Raw genomic sequence first — 4541 nt, 5'->3', positions numbered from 1 at the left:
AGATGGCCGCTTGCAAGCTTTTAAGACCCCAGACGCCACTCACCAAAGTAGGATGCAGAAAATTTTCTTAATAAGCTTTGTTATGCCAAATGACCTAGATGTCCCCTGAAAGCATGTTCCCCAGACCCCTACCCTTGCTACTCTGTCCCTCAAACTGTTTGATTGTATTCAGGAAACTTATTAGCTTTGGTTTAGTCCAGTTGTTCTGACTTCCCCTGTAGTGTGTGCTGTCCTTCCCTTCACCTAAGATAACTCTTATCTACTATCTAGTTAGTAAATAGCCCTCAGCCTCCCTCCTCACCCTTGTAACCATCAAAGAACGTTTTCTTCTGTGTTTAAACCTTTTCTTGAGTTCTTATAATAGTGGTTTTATACAATATTTGTCCTTCTGTGACTGACTAAATTCACTCAGTATAATGACCCCCTGCTTCCTCCATGTTATGTTTCACAGCTTCATTGTTGTTCTTTATCATTTTGTGTGACGCCTCTTATTTCTCTAGGATATATTCCAAGGAGCTGGAGAGCTGTATCCTATAGTACTTCTATTTCTAGTTTTTAAGGAAGCACCAAATTGATCTCCAAAGTGGTTGTACCATTTTACATTCACACCAACAGTGTATAAGTGTTCCAGTCTCTCCACATCCTCTCCAGTATTTATTGTTTTGTGTTTCTAGGATTAAGTCTAGCCTTGTTGGGGTGAGATGATATCTCATTGTAGTTTTGATCTGCATTTCTCTAATGGGTAATGATCGTGAGCATTTCTTCATCTGTCTGTTAGCCACCTGAATATCTTCTTTGGCAAAGTGCCTGTTCATACCCTTTGTCCATTTTTTAATTGGGTTATTTGTCTTTTTGTTGTTCAGGTTTTGTAGTATCTTGTAGATTTTAGAGATTAGATGCTGATCGGATTTGTCGTAGCCAAAAATTCTTTCCCAGTCTGTAGGTTGCCTTTTGACTCTTTTGGTGAAGTCTTTTGATGTGCATAAGTGTCTGATTTTTAGGAGCTCCCAGTTATCTAGTCTCTCTTCTGGTGCTTGTGCATTGTTACTTATGGTTCGTATTGTGTTTATGCCATGTGTTAGGGCTTCTAGTGTTGTCCCTATTTTTTCTTCCATGAGCTTTATCATTTTCAATTTTATGTTTAATTCTTTGATCCATCTTGAGTTAGTTTATGTGCATGGTGTGAGGTGTGGGTCTTGCTTCAGTTTTTTGCAGATGGATATCCAGTTATGCCAGCACAATTTGTCAAAGAGACTGTCTTTTCCCCAGTTAACGGACTTTGGGCCTTTGTCAAATAACAGCTGCTCATAGGTGGATGAATTTATGTCTGGATTCTCAATTCTGTTCCTTTGGTCTATGTATCTGTTGTTGTACCAGTACCAGGCTGTTTTGACTAGCGTGGCAGTATAATAGATTCTAAAATCAGGTAGTGTGAGGGCTCCAACTTTGTTCTTCTTCTTGAGTAATGCTTTACTTATTCAGGTCCTCTTCCCTTTCCATATGAAGTTGGCAATTTGTTTTACCATCTTATTAAAAAATGTCCGTAGAATTTGGATCGGGATTGCATTGTATCTGCAGATTGCTTTGGGCAGAATTGACATTTTCACAATGATAAGTCTACCTATCCATGAGGTATGTTTTTCCACTTATGCAAGTCTCTTTTGGTTTCTTGCAGTAGTGTCTTGTAGTTTTCATTGTATAGATCTTTGACATCTCTGGTTAGATTTATTGCTAAGTATTTTATCTTCTTGGGGTCTCTTGTAAATGGTATTGATTGGTCATTTCCTCTTCGAAGTTCTTTTTGTTGATGTAAAGGAATCCAACTGATTTTTGTATGTTTATCTTGTATCCTGAAACTTTGCTGAAATCATCTATTAGTTCCAGTAGTTTTCTTGTGGATTCTTTGGTGTTTTCTGTGTGTAAGATCATATTACCTGCAAATAGAGGTACTTTGACTACTTCCCTACCAATTTGGATGCCCTATATTTCTTTTTCTAATCTATTTGCTCTGGCTACGACCTTCAGCACAATGTTGAATAAGAGGGTGATAAAGGGCATCCTTCTCTGGCTCCCGCTCTCAAGGTGAATGCTTTCAAAATCTCTCCATTTAGGATGATGTTGGCTCTTGGTTTTGTATAAATGCCCTTAATTATATTGAGGCTTTTCCCTTCTACTCCTATTTTGTTGAGAGTTTTTATCATGAATGGGTGTTGGACCTTGTCAAATGCCTTTTCTGCATCAATTGATAAGATCATATGTTTCTTGTCTTTTGTTTTGTTTATTTGATGGATTACATTGATTGTTTTTCTAATGTCAAACCATCCCTCTATACCTGGTATAAATCTCCCTTGATTGTGGTGAATTATTTTTTTGTTATGTTGCTGAATTTTATTGAGGATTTTTGCATTAATATTCATGAGGGATATTGGTCTGTAAATTTCTTTTTTTGTGGTGTCTTTACCTGGTTTTGGTATCAGGATTATGCTGCCTTCATAGAATGAGTTTGGGAATATTCCATCTTTTTCTATGCTCTGAAATACTTTTAGAAGAAGTAGGATTAACTCTTCTCTGAGAGTTTGACAGAATTCTCCAGTGAAGCCATCTGGCCAGGGCTTTTTTTTGTTGGGAGTGTTTTAATTACCTTTTCAATCTCTTCTTTTGTTATGAGTTTATTTAGTTGTTCTCCCTCTGTTTGTGTTAGTTTAGGTAGGTAGTGAGTTTCTAGAAATTTTTCCATTTCTTCTAGGTTTTCAAATTTGTTAGAATATAATTTTTCATAGTATTCTGTTATGATTCTTTTAATTTCAGTTGGGTCTGTTGTGATATCACCCATCTCATTTCTTATATGGGTTATCTGCTTCCTCTCCTGTTTTTCTTTTGTCAGTTTGGACAGTGGTTCATCAATTTTGTTGATCTTTTCAAAGAACCAGCTTTTGGTCTTGTTAACTCTTTCAATTGTTTTTCTATTCTCTATTTCATTTAATTCTGCTCTAATTGTTATAATTTCCTTTCTTTTGGCACCTGAGGGCTTCTTTTCCTGCTCTCTTTCTACTTGTTCCAGTTGTACGGTTAATGTTTTGATTATGGCCTTTCTTATTTTTGAATATGTGCATTTATTGCTATAAACTGACTTTTGAGCACTGCTTTTGCTGTGTCCCAAAGGTTCTGGTAGGATGTGTTTTCATTCTCGTTTAATTCTGTGAATTTCTTTAGTCCATCCTTAATTTCTTCTATAACCCAGTAGTTTTTGAGCAAGGTGTTGTTCAGTTTCCATGTGTTTGATTTTTTTTTCCTTGCTTTTTCTGTTGTTGATGTCTACTTTTATGGCTGTATGGTCAGAAAAGATGCTTTGTAATATTTCGATGCTTTGGATTTTGTTAAGGCTTGCTTTATGGCCTAATATGTGGTCTGTTCTAGAGAATGTTCCATGTGCACTGGAGAAGAAAGTATACTTGGCTGCTGTTGGGTGGAGTGTTCAGTATATGTCTATGAGATCAGGTTGGTTGATTGTAGCATCTAGATCTTCAGTGCCTTTGTTAAGCTTCTTTCTGGATGTTTTATCCTTCACCAAAAGTGGTGTGTTGAAGTCTCCTACTACTATTCTGGAGCTGTTTATCTCTCTTTTCAGTGCTGTTAGAGTTTGTTTTATGAATTTTGGAGCCTTGTTGTTGGGTGCATAAATATTTATTATAGTTATGTCCTTCTGGTGTATTGATCCTTTAATTATTATATAGTATCCTTCCTTATCCTTTGTGGTGGATTTACTTTAAAGTCTATTTTGTCAGAGATTAATATTGCCACTCCTGCTCTGTTTTGAGTGTTGTTTGCTTATTTTTTTCCATCCTTTGAGTTTTAGTTTGTTTGTGTCTTTAAGTCTAAGACGTGTCTCTCGTAGGCAGCATATAGATGGATTGTGTTTTTTTAATCCAATCTGCCACTCTTTGTCTCTTTATTGGTGCATTTAGTCCATTTACATTCAGCATAATTATTGATAGGTATGAGTTTAGTGCTGTTATTTTGATTTCTTTTTTTGTGTGTTGTTCACAGTTTTTTTGTTCCACTTAGTTTACTGTGCTGAGTCATTTTTCTTTATGTATTTTCTTTTCATGTTTTTCATTGTTGTTGATTTTGTGTTTGCTGAGTTTATATTTTTCTAGTCTTTTATTTTGACTTGTAGAATTGTTAGTTTCCTTTGTAGTTACCTAAATATTTACCCCTATTTTTCTAAGATTATACCAGTCTTTTATTTCTTTATATCGCCTTGACTTCCTTTCCATATGAAAAATCTATGTCTACATTTTTTAAGTCTCTCTTTTTTGTTTTAATGTTGTCGTCTTTTACATATTTACATCTGTTTCCCTATTTTCAGTGTTTTAGCTTTGATTTACTTTTGTGACTTCCCTGTCTGGGTTGATATCTGGTTGCTCTGTCCTGTGTTCTAGTCTTGGGTTGTTATCTGATGTTACTGATTTTCTAACCGGAGGGCTCCCTTCAGTATTTCTTGTAATTTTGGTTTGGTTTTTGCAAATTCCCTAAACTTC

Source organism: Trichechus manatus, unplaced genomic scaffold (assembly GCF_000243295.1).
Source record: "Trichechus manatus latirostris isolate Lorelei unplaced genomic scaffold, TriManLat1.0 scaffold00256, whole genome shotgun sequence".
Lineage (NCBI taxonomy): Eukaryota > Metazoa > Chordata > Mammalia > Sirenia > Trichechidae > Trichechus > Trichechus manatus.
This window is presented reverse-complemented; position numbering follows the sequence as displayed.